This window comes from Lagenorhynchus albirostris, chromosome 12 (genome assembly GCF_949774975.1).
Source record: "Lagenorhynchus albirostris chromosome 12, mLagAlb1.1, whole genome shotgun sequence".
In the NCBI taxonomy this organism is placed as follows: Eukaryota; Metazoa; Chordata; class Mammalia; order Artiodactyla; family Delphinidae; genus Lagenorhynchus; species Lagenorhynchus albirostris.
This window is the reverse complement of record NC_083106.1, coordinates 50,090,600-50,110,364: the sequence shown is the minus strand read 5'-3', so window position 1 is coordinate 50,110,364 and position 19,765 is coordinate 50,090,600.

Genomic DNA, 19,765 nt, shown 5'->3' with positions numbered 1-19,765 from the left:
GCTTGCAGAAGGCTCTCATGATCCTTTGTATTTCTGCAGTGTCAGTTGTTACCTCTCCTTTTTCATTTCTAATTCTATTGATTTGAGTTTTCTCCCTTTTTTTCTTGATGAGTCTGGCTAGTGGTTTATCTATTTTGTTTATCTTCTCAAAGAACCAGCTTTTAGTTTTATTGATCTTTGCTATTGTTTCCTTCATTTCTTTTTCATTTATTTCTGATTTGATTTTTATGATTTCTTTCCTTCTGCTAGCTTTGGGGTTTTTTGTTCTTCTTTCTCTAATTGCTTGAGGTGCAAGGTTAGGTTGTTTATTCAAGATGTTTCCTGCTTCTTAAGGTGGGCTTGTATTGCTATAAACTTCCCCCTTAGAACTGCTTTTGCTGCATCCCATAGGTTTTGGGTCGTTGTGTCTCCATTGTCATTTGTTTCTAGGTATTTTTTGATTTCCTCTTTGATTTCTTCAGTGATCACTTCATTATTAAGTAGTGTATTGTTTAGCCTCCATGTGTTTGTATTTTTTACAGATCTTTTCCTGTAATTGATATCTAGTCTCATGGCGTTGTGGTCAGAAAAGATACTTGATACAATTTCAATTTTCTTAAATTTACCAAGGCTTGATTTGTGACCCAAGATATGATCTATCCTGGAGAATGTTCCATGAGCACTTGAGAAAAATGTGTATTCTGTTGTTTTTGGATGGAGTGTCCCATAAATATCAATTAAGTCCATCTTGTTTAATGTATCATTTAAAGCTTGTGTTTCCTTATTTATTTTCATTTTGGATGATCTGTCCATTGGTGAAAGTGGGGTGTTTAAGTCCCCTACTATGAATGTGTTACTGTCGATTTCCCCTTTTATGGCTGTTAGTATTTGCCTTTTGTATTGAGGTGCTCCTATGTTGGATGCATAATATTTACAATTGTTATATCTTCTTCTTGGATCGATCCCTTGATCATTATGTAGTGTCCTTCTTTGTCTCTTTTAATAGTCCTTATTTTAAAGTCTATTTTGTCTGATATGAGAATTGCTACTCCAGCTTTCTTTTGGTTTCCATTTGCATGGAATATCTTTTTCCATCCCCTTACTTTGAGTCTGTATGTGTCTCTAGGTCTGAAGTGGGTCTCTTGTAGACAGCATATATAAGGGTCTTGTTTTTGTATCCATTCAGCTAATCTGTGTGTTTTGGTGGGAGCATTTAGTCCATTTACATTTAAGGTAATTATCGATATGTATGTACCTATTCCCATTTTCTAAATTGTTTTGGGTTCGTTATTATAGGTCTTTTCCTTCTCTTGTGTTTCTTGCCTAGAGAAGATCCTTTAGCATTTGTTGTAAAGCTGGTTTGGTGCTGCTGAACTCTCTCAGCTTTTGCTTGTCTGTAAAGGTTTTAATTTCTCCATCAAATCTGAATGAGATCCTTGCTGGGTAGAGTAGTCTTGGCTGCAGGTTTTTCTCCTTCATCACTTTCAGTATGTCCTGCCACTCCCTTCTGGCTTGTAGGATTTCTGCTGAGAGATCAGCTGTTCACCTTATGGGGATTCCCTTATGTGTTATTTGTTGTTTTTCCCTTGCTGCTTTTAATATGTTTTCTTTGTATTTAATTTTTGACAGTTTGATTAATATGTGTCTTGGCGTATTTCTCCTTGTATTTATCCTGTATGGGACTCTCTGTGCTTCCTGGACTTGATTAACTATTTCCTTTCCCATATTAGGGAAGTTTTCAACTATAATCTCTTCAAATATTTTCTCAGTCCCTTTCTTTTTCTCTTCTTCTTCTGGAACCCCTATAATTCGAATGTTGGTGCGTTTAATGTTGTCCCAGAGGTCTCTGAGACTGTCCTCAGTTCTTTTCATTCTTTTTTCTTTATTCTGCTCTGCAGTTGTTATTTGCACTATTTTATCTTCCAGGTCACTTATCCGTTCTTCTGCCTCAGTTATTCTGCTATTGATCCCATCTAGAGTACTTTTAATTTCATTTATTGTGTTGTTCATTGTTGCTTGTTTCATCTTTATTTCTTCTAGGTCCTTGTTAACTGTTTCTTGCATTTTGTCCATTCTATTTCCAAGATTTCGGATCATCCTTACTATCATTATTCTGAATTCTTTTTCAGGTAGACTGCCTATTTCCTCTTCATTTGTTAGGTCTGGTGCATTTTTATCTTGCTCCTTTATCTGCTCTGTGTTTTTCTGTCTTCTCATTTTGCTTATCTTACTGTGTTTGGGGTTTCCTTTTTGCAGACTGCAGGTTCGTAGTTCCCGCTGTTTTTGATGTCTGTCTCCAGTGGCTAAGGTTGGTTCAGTGGGTTGTGTAGGCTTCCTGGTGGAGGGGACTAGTGCCTGTGTTCTGGTGGATGAGGCTGGATCTTGTCTCTCTAGTGGGCAGGTTCACGTCTGGTGGTGTGTTTTGGGGTGTCTGTGGCCTTATTATGATTTTAGGCAGCCTCTCTGCTCATGGGTGGGGTTGTATTCCTGTGTTGCTAGTTGTTTGTCATAGGGTGTCCAGCACTGTAGCTTGCTGGTCGTTGAGTGAAGCTGGATGCTGGTGTTGAGATGGAGATCTCTGGGAGATTTTTGCCTTTTGATATTATGTGGAGTTGGGAAGTCTCTTGTGGACCAGTGTCCTGAAGTTGGCTCTCCCACCTCAGAGGCACAGCACTGACTCCTGGCTGTAGCACCAAGAGCCTTTCATCCACACGGCTCAGAATAAAAGGGAGAAAAAGTAGAAAGAAAGGAAGAGAGAGAGAGAGAGAGAAAAGAAAGAAAGAAAGAGAAAGAAAGGAAAAAAGGAGGCAGAGAGGGAGGAAGGAAAGAAGGAAGGAGGGATGGAAGGAAAGAAAGACAGAAAGAAGATAAAGTAAAATAAAGTTATTAAAATAAAAAATAATTATTAAGAAAAAAAATTTTTAAAGAGAAAAAAAGGACGGATAGAACCCTAGGGCAAATGGTGGAAGCAAAGCTATACAGACAAAATCTCACACAGAAGCATACACATACACACTCATAAAAAGAGGAAAAGGGGAAAAAATCATAAATCTTGCTCTCAAAGTCCACCTCCTTAATTTGGGATGATTCGTTGTCTGTTCAGGTATTCCACAGATGCAGAGTACATCAAGTTGATTGTGGAGCTTTAATCCGCTGCTTCTGAGGCTGCTGGGAGAGATTTCCCTTTCTCTTCTTTGTTCTCACAGCTCCCAGGGGCTCAGCTTTGGATTTGGACCCGCCTCTGCGTGTAGGTCCCCGGAGGGCATCTGTTGTTCGCTCAGACAGGACGGGGTTAAAGGAGCAGCTGCTTCGGGGACTCCGGCTCACTCAGGCCGTGGGGAGGAAGGGGTACGGAGTGCGGGGCGAGCCTGCGGCGGCAGAGGCCAGCATGACGTTGCACCAGCCTGAGGCGCGCCGTGTGTTCTCCCGGAGAAGTTGTCCCTGGATCACAGGACCCTGGCAGTGGCGGGCTGCACAGGCTCCCTGGGAGGGGAGGTGTGGATAGTGCTCGCACACAGGCTTCTTGGTGGCGGCAGAAGCAGCCTTAGCGTCTCATGCCCGTCTCTGGGGTCCGCGCTTTTAATCACGGCTCGCGCCCGTCTCTGGAGCTCCTTTAAGCAGCGCTCTTAATCCCCTCTCCTCGCGAACCAGGAAATAAAGGGAAGAAAAAGTCTCTTGCCTCATTGGCAGGTCCAGACTTTTCCCCGGACTCCCTCCCGGCTAGCCGTGGCGCACTAACCCCCTGCAGGCCGTGTTCACGCCTCCAACCCCAATCCTCTCCCTGCGCTCTGACGGAAGCCCAAGCCTCAGCTCGCAGCCCCGCCCGCCCCGGCGGGTGAGCAGACAAGCCTCTCGGGCTGGTGAGTGCTGGTCGGCACCGATCCTCTGCGGGAATCTCTCCGCTTTGCCCTCCGCACCCCCATTGCTGCATTCTCCTCCGCGGCTCTGAAACTTCCTCCCTCCGCCACCCGCAGTCTCCGCCCGCGAAGGGGCTTCCTAGTGTGTGGAAACTTTTCCTCCTTCACAGCTCCCTCCCACTGGTGCAGGTCCCGTCCTTATCCTTTTGTCTCTGTTTATTCTTTTTTCTTTTGCGCTACCCAGGTACGTGGGGGAGTTTCTTGCCTTTTGGGAGGTCTGAGGTCTTCTGCCAGCGTTCAGTAGGTGTTCTGTAGGAGCTGTTCCACGTGTAGATGTATTTCTGGTGTATCTCCTGAGAATTTCCTGCTTCAAGCTGGTTCTTTAACTCGATTCCTGACTCGACTCACAGGACCATCCCTTGAGGCCTCACGGGTCCCCAGAGCCGGTGAGCAGTGGAGGCTCCTGATTTCAGCCCCAAACTCCCTGCAGTTCAACCTCCCACTCAACGAGATCAGTTTTAATAGTGATTCTTTTTTGTTTAACTCAGTGAAGATGAATTTACAATAGAACCATTGCTTTGAACTCAAAAGGTATAAAATGTTTAACTTTAGTCTTTCAATCTTAGCTTTTTGTTTTCACATTTCTTTGCAGTTATGCTATTCTTTAATAGAAAGACAGTGTGAATGGCTAGACAGACTGGTGGACAGCCTGATCGATAGAAACAGGAATGGTCCCTGAGTGTGTGGGTGTATGTGAAATAGTCCTCCACTCAAGTTCTGTTGCAAAAGTTCATTTGAGGTCAGATATTTGAAACGAGAATTTCATTTTTCCATAGAAACAATAATGTGATATTAGTTAGAGCCTTGACTCAATGCACAGAAGCCTATGGAGTTCTCAGTGTAAACGCCTTATAATTTTGGTAATAAAGAACTTAAACTCCTTTTAAAATACAGTTTTTGTCAGTTTACCTAAGCCCTGTAGTTCGGGCCTAGGTACCAGGAAGGCAGAGGAGGGCTTATCAGGAGATAACTGGAGATGGTACATTTTTACCCCCATCTCCTCTCCACAGAGTCTGTTTCATAAGACAGGCTGCAAGAAAAAGAAACCAAAGACTTAAAGAAAACCTCCTACCAGGAAACAATATGGTAGTTCTACTAAAAAGGAAATTAATGCTAAAGTGAAACATGAAAATGACCCCTAGATTGGAAAGCAACATTTCAATTCATGTGTTTTTTCTTCCAAGCCCTGTCCCAGTTACCCTCTCAGCATTCCAGTCTTTCTCCCTGGGGTTGCATGAAATCTCTCAGAGCAAATACGCTCGCTCTCTCTTTTTAAAAAAATGCTTTAAATTCATACTTTGAAGATGGAGGTTTGAGCTGAGTATTGCTGTGGAACACTCCCTCTCACCTAGGAGGTGACCAAGGGTCACACTGAGGGTCCTTATAGTTGGGAAAATGCCAAGAGTACCCTCCAAAATGACCACTAATCTCCAAATTTAGAAGAAATCAAGTGGAGAAAAAGGAACACTTTTCTTTAAAAAAAAAAAAAAGAGAAAAATCTAATCACTGCATTATTCTTGTATTTCTTTAGACAGTTGATAGGCTTATTTGTCAACATCAGTAATAATGATATAATAGACTTAAAGAATTTTTAACCTATTTCTGATGTTTACAAGACACCAAAGACTATAGTACTGTTCTAATCAAATTTATGCATTTTCAGTGGGATTTCAAATTTTAGTCATAGGCAATATTTTAATCTCCCTGAATATATATATTCCTTGTACCTACAAGTGTGCAAATAACATAATTTTTAAATTACTTGGAATTTTGAAAAAAATTAAAATATTATTTGTAAAATATGTAAATGGCTATACTCATATCCATTTATTTATTTAACATTATTTAAGAAACACATCATGCTTACTATGTGCTGGGCATGGTTCTAAGTGCTTTATAAATAAACTATTTTGATCCTTATAATAATTCAATGAGATACGTACTGTTATACCATTTGCAGACAGGGAAGCTGAAGTACAGAAAACGGGTCCAACAACTGCTAAGATGTACACTGGAGTCAGTAAAATGATCAAAATACTAATTTAATAAACTTCCATGTAACTGCTTCTTTCCTGAAAACATTCTTTCTACTCCAAGTAACTTGAACCTACACTTGCATCCCCTTCATCTGGGGTAAAAACACCCAGAGGGATTGGGGTCCTGGGTCCTGACATTTGGGTTCCTGATCAATTGTGGGACTCCGTCTGGTAGTAAGTCTGTGATCTTGTAAATGACCTTCCTCAGATCCACTAGCCTCATAAGACATCACTTGCTAGTAGAAAAGGATTTTCTTTGGAGATGAATTTATAACTTTTTCTTTAAGGCAGATTCATTTTACCCACTGGCACAGCAGTTCATTTTCCTGGTACAGAAAATTTTAAATAATACAATCTATCCTCTTGTTGAGTGTCTGCTGCCTTATACAGCTTTGCACTAAAAACCTAACATACGTCACCTCATCTCGTCTCAACTCAATTCAGTCAAATGTGTCACCTACTGACCTGTTTGTCACCTGTGATAGTGTGAAATTCCAGAAGGACATCTGTGCATCTTCCAAGCTCGCTCAGGAAGTCTTCCAGAGGTCATCCTGAGAAGTTTCCTCTCTCAGGGCTGTACTTGTCGGGGCCCCATCAGTTGAGAGCTGATCTCTCTGATGCACCTGCTCTTATCCGAGGACAGAGGGAAGGGCCCTGGATCTGGTTCTGCCAACTTTTGCTTTGTGACCTTGAGCTAGTGCTTTGAGCCTTTGTTTTCTCATCTAGAAATGAGAACAGCAATTTCCATTTCATAAAGTTATTCTGAGGATAGTTGGTAAAGAGCACTTTGCAAATGGCAAAAGATTAAATACATATTAGTTGTTATTGATAGTGATGATTATGATCAGAAAGCAACAATAAATGTCTCCTCTGCTTTGCATCATAGCCCCTTGAAGAATGCAAAACGAGATGACCTATCCCAACTCAGTACGGTTTCTAGCAGAAGGGAAAAGATGCACATTACATGGCTAGACAGCAAAGGCACAGAATTCTGGCTTAATGAGATGCTGTGAAGATTGTTAATTTCAAACCCATTCTTTCAGGATTAATAGAGAAAATGGATTGTTGTCGAACATCAAAGATTTCCCAGAAAGAGGGCACCATCTTGTGGTCAGTGCGAAGAACTGACAAAAACAAATGTCTAAGAATCACGGAGTTGGAGAGCCAAGGTTGTCAAAATTGTAGTTCCCAGGCCTACCCTGGAGAGTCAGACGCAGTTGGTGAGATGTGGGACCCCAGGTAGGTACTTGGTAGAGCTCCCCGTGGGATTCTCCCCAGGGGATTCTAATGTGCAGCCGGGGTTGATAACCGCCAATCAGGAGGTCTTTCCCCTGACCACACAGAGTTGGGCCCATGTGGGACTCCTGACTCCTCACCAGGGCACTTTCCAGAGAGTAGAGGCTGCTGCTGTGATGCACACCAAGGTCTTTTAAGGGCCTCCCTGCCGCCTCCGAGAGCCTGTTTCTCTTCTTCCTTCCTCTGCTTCTCCTCCTTCCCTAGGCTCTCCTGCCTTCACCACCCCTACTACAGCAGACTAGCTAACCCACCAGTGCTTCCTACTTTGCAAAGCACTCGCTTCTACCCTATCATTTCATCCACAGCAATTCTCTGAAGGTGTGATTATCTTTACTTCCTAAGAGGAAATGGAGGCTCAAGGTGACACAGCCTGGAAACATGTCTTCTAGACTCAATTCTTGTGCTAATGGCCTTGTCTGCCACAGCAGTACTAATAACAGCCCCCATTTTATTTTTTATTTTATTTATTTATTTATTTATTTATTTATTTATTTATTTTTGCGGTACGCGGGCCTCTCACCGTTGTGGCCTCTCCCGTTGCGGAGCGCAGGCTCCGGACGCGCAGGCTCAGCGGCCATGGCTCACGGGCCCAGCCGCTTCGCGGCATGTGGGATCTTCCCGGACCGGGGCACGAACCCACATCCCCTGCATCGGCAGGCGGACTCTCAACCACTGCGCCACCAGGGAAGCCCAATAGCCCCCATTTATTGAGCCATTGTGGACCTTGAGGGCTGGAATAGGAAAGATGTGGGTGTAGGGGCATGGACAAGGGGATTGCTCCTTACAGCACCATAGGGGATGGCAAAGAACTGGAACATGGTAGTTGGCAAAACTTTGAAGTATCAATCAGCATGATCATTATGTAAAAGGAGGTATTATCACCTCTAGTGTTTTTGTCTGATGAGAAAACTGAGTGTCAAAAAGATGGACTAACTGGAGGCCACTGGGTATCTATCACTAGGGGAATGAATGGCTAAGGAAGGCGGACTCTGCCCTCAAGGGAATCCTCTGCAGGGTCAGAAGCAACGAACCGTGTTTATGTATAGCATCATGGACAAGGCTCACATACCACTGAGGGAAAATTAGAGTTAATACCATTAACATAAGTTTGGAAACCCACATGCAAAATTACACTAAATATTTTTCTAGGGCACACAAAATCTATATATACTTATGGAAATAGATTAAAGAGAAACAACATACACTAGAGTGGATGCTTATGGGAGGAAGGAAATGAGATTGAATATGGTGGATGAGAGAGGAAAATTAAAAAGGCTGCCTCCCATGGGCAAATGATGTCAGTGTATCATAAACTGAGGCACATGATCAACATAATTTGATGCACCAGAGGTCCCTCAAAAGAGAGAAGAATGGAAAATATTTGGGGCAGAATCATCGGAAATTCTCCAGCATACTGGGACTCCAGGGAGGTACAAAGACAACAGACATTTTTGGGATTGGCGATGAGGGTTTGTAGAACGTCTATTCGGAGTGGGACAAATGGGACCTAATTAAAATTAAAAGCGTTTGCATAGCAAAGGAAACCATCCACAAAACGAAAAGACAACCTACAGACTGGGAGAAAATATTTGCAAATGATGCGCCCAACAAGGACTTAATTTCCAAAATATACAAACAGCTCATATAGCCAGTATCAAAAAAACAAACAACCCAGTCAGAACGTGGGCAGAAGACCTAAATAGACATTTCCCCAAAGAAGATAAACAGATGGCCAACAGGCATAAAGTCAAGCAGCACTAGCTCAAGCACATGCTTATCCTGACTCATAAGGAATCCAGACACTTCGCTCATCCAGTGGGGTAGGGATCCAGAGGCAACCTGACAGAAGGGCCAGTGGGGCAACAACAGAGCACTGGTTAGGAGTCAGGAGTGTATTTGAGACTTTGTATTGCTATAGCTTACATAACCTTGAATAAGTCACTTAACATTATTCTTTGGGCCTCATCTACGAAGTTTTTCTCTGTGAAGTTCTGATATTTATAATTTGATTGAATAGTGTACAGATATAAGTGGCCAATAAACGCATGAAAAAATATATTCCATATATTGAGCAAAAATGTTCAATACCTCATTAGGGAAATGCAAATCAAAACCACAATGAGCTACCACTTCACACTGCTAGGATGGCTAGAATCAGAGAGACAGGTAAAGAAAGTATTGGCAAGGAGGAAGGGAAACTGGAACCCTCATACATTGCTGATGAAAATGTAAAACGGTGCAGCTTTGGAAAGTAGCTTGGCAGTTCCACAAAATGTTAAACATTTAAAGTTACTGTATAATCCAGCAATTCCACTCCTAGGTATTTACCCAATTGAAATGAAAATATATGTCCCCCAAAAAACTTGTACGTGAATGTTCATAGACAGCATTAGCCCCATAGTGAAACAACCCACATATCCACCAACTGATGAACTGGTACACATGATGTGGTATACCCATACGACGGGTAATTACTCAGCATTTGAAAGATGAAGTACCAATACATACTACAACGTGGACGGACCTGGAGCACATTATGTTAAATGAAAGAAGCCAGTCACAGAGGCTGCATACTGTATGATTCTGTGTATGTGAAATGTCCAAAGTAGGCAACTCCATAGAGACAGAAAGTAGGGCCTAGAGGTGGTGGCAGGAGTGAGGAATAATTTTTGATGGGTACAGGGTTTTTTCTACGGGTAGTTTCAGGGGGTCTGAAATTAGATTGTGGTCATGATTGCACAATTCTGAGAATATACTGAAAACTACTGAACTGTACACTTCGAATGGTAGAATTTTAGGATATGTGAATTATATCTTAATAAAGCTGTTAAAAAATCGTGTACAGATATTCACTAATCATTCATTAATTCATCATTTACTTGCTGTCTACTCTGTGCCAGGAGCTAGGCACACCGAGGTGAATGAGACAAACTCCTTCGCTGTGATGGGCTCCTGATCTTTTGGGGACAACAAATGGACGTAATGTAGTAAGTGCCAAGAGAGCAGCTTGCCCAGGTGTCCTGGGAACACTGAAAGCACTTAAGTCAGCCAGGAAGTTTAGTAAAAGGCAGAGAAAGGACAGAGCAACAGAGGTTGTATGCTGGGGGAGAGGTGCAGGGTGACAAGACCCATCCCTCCTGCCCAGGAGATGAACTGAGTGTGGATACACAGTGCTAATACACAGGGCAGAGTGTGATAAACACTATGAGAAATTACTAAGTGGAAATTCTGGAAATTCAGAAGAGGGAGATATAACGACCTGAATGTTATTCTTCTGAATGGTCAGAGAGAACTGGGATGTAATGTGGTCCTCCCAGACTTAACAGTTCATCTTTAGAACCCAAAATTCAGCGTGCATGGTGTGAAAACTGCCGATGTCATCAAAACGTGCCCCTTGTTTTGCACTAATAACCTATCATATTTTTACCAAATTCTGTAACATGAAGAATATTAAATTCAATTGCTAAAGAAGCATCAGTTGATTTCTGTTGAGTAGAGTAACATAGTCTACAGAATTAAAAATAATTGCTTATACCTTTGTGGTACTGACATAATTTAACAGCACAAAGGTAATCCTCAAAGCATGATGAGGTAACATTCAGTTTGGGGCAAAATAGACACCCAGCGTATGGGTGAGCTCCACCCTCATGGTGGAATCCCTGCAGTGTAACCCACGCTGTGAGGAGGAAGAGAAGAAGCTGCTGGGAGATGGCGGGAGAGGAGCCCTTCAGGGGGCAGAGGAGAGGGGCAGGACAGTGATGCTCAGAGCTGGGGTCAGAGCACCAGATAGAGGGTTCCAGGGTGGCTTTCTGATGCCAGCTGAGAGCAGGTCCTTCTTCCTGCTGGAACTGGTGTGACAGCTCCTAGTGAGGCCCGGGGCCCAGCTCCTCATTCGGGGCTGAACTGGGTCTGCAGCCTGGGTGTGGCCTCTAGACTCACCTTGACACCTGTCTCCGGAAGAGCTTTCTCCTCCAAGGCTCCGGGCCATCCCCAGATTGTGCCCCTGAGTTTTAGCCCCTCCAATTCTGCCTCAAGGCAGAAACTGTGCCCCGGGGTTTCGAGGCTGGGGAGAGGGTGTCCTCACACCTGTTCTCTCCCTGCATTCACAGCATGCCTCCGCCTGCTCGTCCTCTGCAGAGCACAGCTTCCGGTTCCTGTTTTCCTTCCTCCTCTTGCCAAGCTCCGTGGGAGGTAGGACGGTCCGGACCGGGACCAGGAGACGCCGGCTGGCTTGAGTCCCAGCAAAGCCCAGAGCCTACGGACCTTGGTTTTTCTCACTCTTCCAAGGGGGCTAGCTTGCTGTTTGGAGTCAGACAGACCTGGGGTTAAGTGCCTGCTCTGCCTGTCAACGGCCGCGTGACCCTGGTATGTTCCTAACCGGGAAAGGACACCTATCTCGCAGGTGTTCTGGGGACGAGCACATGACACAGCCGGCATCCGTCTGATGGTAACTGTCGTCTATAATGGTCCTTCTGAGAGCTGTGCTGGGTCACAGGGACGCCCATTCCTCCCCATTTTTCAGGCTGACACTTTAGTTCCCTCTGAAAAAAGCGAGAGGCGACCTGAGGAACCTGCCCATGAACTTGGAGGCCCAGATGGTAGCCGTTGTCACCCCTGCACTCCTGCCCCCAGACCCTGGCTGGGGCAGCCCATTTCCACCTTCAAGCTTCCTCCTGCGGATCGCTGCCCCAAGTGTTTGTGTTTGTGCTTCTTCTGCAGCAGCGTAAGGAGGGCCCTGAGTCCCTCCCCAGCACAAACCTCCCCCTGTGGGGTGGGGCTGCCGAGGAGTGCGGCCAATTGGCCCTGTGATGCTGTGAAGAAACGGCCTCCTTCTCTAAGCTGAGTCGTGGGCTCCACTGAGAACCTAGGATGAATGCTCAGAAACCTCTTCTCAAGGTAACGGAAACGCGGCCAAGTTCTGCACACAGACCCTCAAGGCCATTGCATGGATTCTTGTGGGGCCCATGGACACCACATTAAGGACCTGTCAGGCATGGTCACTCCATGTATGTGTGCAGCACCCTATTCCGGGAAGGGAAGGGTTCAGAGTGCTTCCTGCTCTCTGGAAGGTAACAGGTTCAGGGTGCCCCCAGCCCAGGCCCGGCTGCTGGCGCTGCTGAGGGTGCAGAAGAGACTGAGGTCCTGCACTGCTCTCCTCCCAGGGAGGCCAAAGGCCCTCGGCCACCCAAGAGGCCCCATGAGGTGTCCTGCACGTTCAGGGAGAGTCTGGCCTAGTGTCAACATTATAATCAGCAAATTGTAAGTAAAATATTACATTTCTTTAACACTATTTTCCTTACAGAACTTTCAAGCGTTAGAATGAACCACTGATGTTGTTTTCTAGATGATGGTATAGGATCATTTATATATTGTTCCCCAAACCTGTTGAACCAGCAGAATCACCTGGGAAACTTAATACAGATTGTTGGACCCCACCCTAAACTTAATGAATTTGAATCTTCAGTGGATGGGCCTAGAAATCTGTATTTCAAAGAAGTGCTCTCAGAGAAACTGTGATTAACTAAAATTGAGAAACAAAGACAATACCTTTAATGTTCCTGGAGAAATCAAATACTCAAAAGTTACATACCCCAAATATTTTTAATGTATTTATTAGTTCTACCACGTTTTTCTATAACCTAAGGCACCTTTGAGAGGTGCAAAAAACACAGTAAGATTATTTAACCGAAGTAAGAGAAAATAATAAATTAGATTTAAATAGGAGTTAAACTAAATTTGCCTGGTAACCTCGTACATCAGATTTCACTGGAGCAGTTCCCACTCTCTTATATTCCTCTGTCTCTGTCTCTCTCTGTCTCCCTCCTCCTCTCTTTATTCCCATAAGTGGATTGGGGGTAATCTTAAGTTGGACCATTTCATCAAAATGACCTTATAACAAGTATTTTTAAGAGGACCTGGGTGAAGTCTCTCACTCAATACTTGTGCTGGGTGAGCACAGCAGCCCTGACCCTTATATTTGTATGGGGGGGGTGGGGGAAGTATGGAGGGAACAGTAGTTAACAAATGACTATAAAAATAAACAAGAAAACATCAGGGTCTTAAGTGCTGAGACAAAAAAGAAGGGTGATGTGATGGAGAGTGCCTGCGCTCTCCCCTCAGTTGGGGTGTCAGAGAAGCCCTCTGAGGAGGCAGCATCTGAGTGGAGCCCCAGATGACATGGGGACCAGCTGTGTGACCCTCTGGGGAGGGCATCCTAGACAGAGGGAAGCTATTGCCTCCCTAAGGTAGGACCATATTACTGATGTGGGAGGAAGAGGAAGAATATCTGTGAGCCCACATCTAATGACTTTTTTTTACCCATTAGGGAAACACTTTTAATAAAACTCCAACGTATCTGGAATTCTGAGGAGATGCTACTATAATGTCCCAGCCCACCTCCCGTGGAATTTTTTAGTCTGTCCTTGAGAGTGATATGGTGAGCTCTCCCTCCTCCATCTATACTTTCTCCCAACAGGCCCTCCTCCTTGAGGACCTCTCCTAAAGGCCACTTCATCCTCTTCTCTCTATCCTTTCCCCTTGTTTCAATGGTACAAAAAACTATACCACTGAACAAAATGCCACCTCCCCCAGGAAGCCTTTTGCAATCCTTCTAAGGAGAATGAATGAGAACCAAAAGTCTTTTATGCTCCATCCTCCCACACCCCTTCTTGCATTTCTCCAGCAGCTCCTACTTCATTCTGCCCTGGGTTGTATGACATCTCATGTTTACACATCCCTCACCCCAGTACATGAGAAAGGCTCAAGAATAGGGCCTGGGGGCTTTCCTGGTAGTGCAGTTGTTAAGAGTCCGCCTGCCAATGCAGGGGACATGGGTTCAAGCTCTGCCGGGAAGATCCCACATGCCCCGGAGCAACTAAGTCCGTGCGCCACAACTACTGAGCCTGCACTCTAGAGCTCGTGAGGCACAACTACTGAGCCCACGTGCCACATCTACTGAAGCCCGTGCGCTCTAGAGCCCGTGCTCCGTAACAAGAGAAGCCACTGCATTGAGAAGCCCGTGCACACAAACGAAGAGTAGCCCCTGCTCGCCGCAACTAGAGAAAGCCCGCATGCAGCAACGAAGACCCAACACAGCCAAAAATCATAAGCAAAAATAAATAAATTACAAAAAAAAAAAAGAATAGGGCCTGGGATTTATTCATCTCTGAGCTTACCCCAGCTGGGTCTGCACGGGCATCTGCACAACCTAGGACCCCTGGCTGGTAGAATGCAGTCATCCATCAATCCAGCGTCACGGAGCAGCTGAGCTTTGCTCTCCCTGTGCTGGGTTCTCTGGAGGGATGGGAAGGACCAGGCACAGCCCCTACTCCTAAGAAGCTTAGAAATCCATGGTCGGGGCGGGACAGGCACGACCAGCATCCTGAAAGTACTACCAAGGGGCAGTGGTCTCCACACTGGGGGGAGTGCACACCACAGGAGCACATGACAACCCTGAGATGCATGAAGAAAGCACAGAAGTTCTCTTTTATTGTATTGCTTATTTAAAATTTAGAAATAAACTAAAAACTTAGAAATGAACATTTTTTTCGCAATCTGGCTTCCCCGTAGCGCCTCTCTAGGTCCACTGGCAGGCAGCCAGAGTCACGTGACTTGTCCTTAGGGCGAGGTGGCAACCACAATGCTGAGACCTGACAATGGCTCCCTCACTTGTCCATTCGCCAGCAGTGAATCACCTCTCACTACAGTTTAGTGTTACAGGTTGTCATCGACATGGCTACTTTTATAAAAACAAGACCTTTCAGTAAGAGGATCTTTACAGTATTTTGTAAATGAAATGGTGGAGGATAGACGTGGCCATGAAAAAGTTCTGTACCACATAGAGGTTTTTGAATTGCTCATGTCAAAGTGCTTAAAAGAAATTTTTGGACTTAAAGATGAGTTATGCATTTTTCTTTGACAAAGAAAAGAAAAAAACCTTAATTGTTATAAATTTGCCAACTTTTCCTGTGATAAGTAGTTTAGTAGTACGCTACTAATGAGTAATTTTAAAATCAGTACCTTGAAAGAATGGGTGATATTTTAAAAATAAGAGTGAGAAAGAAGCAGCTTTACAACGACTGTAACTGCTGCTATAAAGAGAACAATTTGAACATGTCTGGGAATATTGCATCAAGATGTGATTTGTGGCCAAAAATGACATCATCTATAAAATTCACACTTAAAAACATAAAGTCTGGGCTTCCCTGGTGGTACAGTGGTTGAGAGTCCGCCTGCCGATGCGGAGGACGCGGGTTCGTGACGCGGTCCGGGAGGATCCCGGATGCCGCAGGGTGGCTGGGCCCGTGGTCCATGGCCGCTGGGCCTGCGCGTCCGGAGCCTGTGCTCCGCAACGGGAGAGGCCATAGCAGTGAGAGGCCCGCGTACCGCAAAAAAACCCCAAAAAGCAAAAAAAAATAAAGTCTTATGGTCTTCCAAATTAAGGGTTCATTTGTATAAAAAAAAAAACCTTTTGGTATCAAGGAGATGGGGAAAAAACAGCTGTGTAAATGGTGGGTAGAACTGAAAAACTAGTATGAAGAATTAGGAAGTGCAGCCATTAATATAATTATATAATTTTCCTAATTTTAATCTATATATCAGTATCTCATTTTTCTATAAAAGCCATTAAAACCAAGTATAGATATAAACTTAAGACTAGGACTTTGGTGTGGCAAAGCAGCCGGACAGAGTGTTGTCAAACCATTTTACTGTGGGACGTGAAAGTGAGTGTTGAAATACAAATAACTCCAAATTTGGGGATTTTTTTTCAGTAGTGAGATTTCAGTGTTAAATAAGTATAAACTTCACTAATTCAGAAAGCCCTAACATGAAAATTTAATCGAAAGAACAGCTGGTTTGTGAGACAGTCAAAAGTAAAAACAAGGTTTGAAAGGGACAGCTTGCACCACTCAAGTGGCAGAGGGATGCAGAAGGGCAGGAGTTGGGTTTGAAATCTCAGGGTGTCAGCAGGACTGAATCAAGGTTTTGTGGGACTTGGAGATTATATAACTTGGGGGAACCCACTTAAGATTCCAAATGTAAAATTAAGTATGAAAGTGAATATTACTTAGAATGAGAAAATCACTGTATAAATAATTATAACACATTAATAAATTTGTTTTGTAATTAAGTCATAAGAAATTTTCAAAGGCTGAGAAATGCCACAAACATCCAAAATCCAGAAAAAAACATTTTATTAACTACCTGACATACTTCTATAAACTTACTTTCTTAAATTTTTGTTAAAATGGCCATCTTCAAAAAATCTACAAATAATAAATGCTGAAGAAGGAGTGGAGAAAAAGGAACCCTCTTATACTGTTGGTGGGAATGTAACTTGATACAGCTACCATGGAGAACAGTATGGAGATTCCTTAAAAGACTAAAAATAGAGTTACCATATGATCCAGTGATTTCACTCCTGGGCATGTATCCAGAGAAAACTCTAATTAGAAAAGATACATGCACCCCAATGTTCACTGCAGCACTATTTACAATAGCCAAGACATGGAAGCAATCTAAATGCCCATCGACAGATGAATGGGTACAGAAGATGTGTACGTATACAGAGTGGAATATTACTCAACCATAAAAAAGAATGAAATAACGCCACTTGCAGCAACATGAATGGACCTAGAGATGATCATACTAAGTGAAGTAAGTCAGAGAAAGACAAATATCATATGATATTGCTTATATATGGAATCTGAAAAAAATTACAAGTGAACTTATTTATAAAACAAAAATAGACCCACAGACATAGCAAACAAACTTATGGTTACCAAAGGGGAAGGGATGGGGAGGGATAAATTGGGAGTTTGGGATTAACATACACACACTGCTATATATAGAATAGATAACCAACAAGGACCTACTGTACAGCACAGGGAACTATACTCAATATTTTGTAATAACCTATAAGGGAAAAGAAGCTGAAAAAGAATATATATGTTATATATATAAGAATATATATATATATAACCAAATCACTGTGCTGTACACCTGAAACTAACAAAACATTGTAAATCAGCTATACATCAATTAAAAAATATTTTTAAAAAGACTAGGGCTTTGAGTCATAAAGTATTAAGCTAAGATTTTAAAAAAGAGAATAAAGTATTTCCAATCACAGTCTTGACGGCAAAGAGCTTTTGAATCCTGTTAATAAATAAAATAACATAAAACAACTATTTACAATTTTTCTTTTATTTCAGCCTTTAAAATATATTTTTGTTTTATAATGTACACATATATTGCTACATTAGTGGTAGCTACATTGGTAGCAAACTATGCATCATGTTTATTTATTTATTATAAATTTATGTATTTTATTTATTTATTTTTGGCTGTGTTTGGTCTTTGTTTCTGTGCGCGGGCTTTCTCTAGTTGCGTCGAGCGGGGGCTGCTCTTCATCCTGGTGCGTGGGCTTCTCTTTGCAGAGGCTTCTCTTGTTGCGGAACACAGGCTCTAGGCGCGTGGGCTCAGTAGTTGTGGCTCGTGGGCTCTAGAGCACAGGCTCAGTAGTTGTGGCTCACAGGCTCTAGAGCGCAGGCTCAGTAGTTGTGGTGCACGGGCTTAGTTGCTCTGTGGCATGTGGGATCTTCCCAGACCAGGGCTCGAACCCGTGTCCCCTGCATTGGTAGGCGGATTCTTAACCACTGCCCCACCAGGGAAGCCCCTGCATCATGTTTATTGACTGAGGTATATGATGAAAAACACTGGAGACCACAATTAGTGTAGTACACTTGTATGGGCTACCTCCCTGGCATCTATTCCTTTGCTTCCATCAAAATTCAGAAAATCGCCCATTTTCTTTGGCAATGCCCCACCTTGTTTTGTGGCAGCCAAGGGTGCTGCGTGAGACTGATCCCACTCCAACTCCAGGAGTGGCCTCTGTTTAGTTTACACCAGTCAGAGGATCCCATTCCCCTTGGGCATTGTGATTGACTTAGGTGTGAGCACAGGACCCAGCCTAGCCCTCACAAAGAGGGGGAAATATTTACCACAGACTTCTGACCAGGAAGCTTCCTGGATCTTCTGGGCACTACTAGAAGAGAGATCCTATCTTTCTTTGGACCATGTAGCCTGAAGATATGAGGCCTGTCCTGACAATGCTAACAGTGAGTTCTGCAGCCCGGGGTTGATGCCAACATTCAGTGGAGGTCAGAGTAGAAAGAATCACAGAGACTTGGACCCAGAGCCTAATACAACATGAACTTCTGGATCAATCTGTGCCTGGGTTTCCCCCCTCTTTTGTTTTTTTTTCAGTTATAGGAGCCAAGAAATTCCTTTGATTTGGTTGATATTTGCTGTTACTTAAAACATGAACAGTCCCAATTTAAACAATGAGAGAACAGTAAACGTAGCTGAACTATGCAACAGAGGCATCATCAATGTTCTGGAATATCACTAATGGGCTGGCTGCATTGCTGGTTAAATTAAGACTTGTTTGTAGAATCTGTCCTGAATCCTAGTTAGTTTTGCATTCAGAACAAAGTTGAGCTAATGAGAGGGCCCCGATTCTCAGGGCACCTCAGCTACCCAATTTCAGCAAAAGATCAACTTGCTAAAAGTTGGCATCTGACGTTTTCCGCCTCCCTTTTGGTAACTTTACCATGTTCTCAGACAATCAGTTTCTTTTCACTTGTTTCATTCTAAGGAGTAAATAAATTATGGGTCCGGTGGATTCTCCCTCCCAGGGTGTGGATTGCGAGGGACAGAGACTGATAATTCAGAGCAAGGGAAATGATCGGCATTCGCATGCATGCCCAGCTCTCGGCCACAAGATGGCAGGAGGAGATCAGTAAAAACAGGCAAAGACCTGCGTCTTCTGGGCTGCGCAGAAGGCGGCCCTGGGGACGCTTGCTCCACTTAGGAAAACCACAACCTGCCAGTGCCTGGCCAGCTCCCCCTTTGGGGTAAGTTAGTAAGGAGAGAAATCATTTCTTTTTTTCTGTAAAACAATAAGAGGTGCCAACCCAAACAAGTGGATACTGTGAAGCTTGATAGTGAATGCAACCACCAGGGACGGATACATGTTTCTGCTTCTTCCTCTTGCCCTCTGCCTCTCTTTCTCCATCTACAAAGTGGGGGTCCTGGTTGTGGCCTACCTCACTGTGATAAAGCAGGTAAGAGAAGTGCCCTGAGTGTCGCAGGTGAAAGGTGTTTTTCTGGGAAGATTGGCGTCGGGGCACCACGTGTGTCTGACCCTCCCGGAACCTCCGCGAACAGTGAAGTGCCCTGGGATTCAGGTGGCTGTGGTCCCTGGGACGATCCTAAATTCTGACATCATTCTCTACTTAAGGAAGACAGTGACACCAACTGAGTTACAAACACTCACCAGAAAGAGGCGCCTCTTGACAAGTGCCAGAGGTAGTGGAGGAAGACATTTTCTTTGTCGGGGGGGGATTCTGGGGAGGATGGATTTGGAGACAGGTGCTGTGGCTGAGACCTCAGTCTTGTTGTGACCCCACCTGATTGTCTCAGCCTCAACTCCCCACACCTGAAGGCAACGCCTGTCTCATGAACCCTCACGGG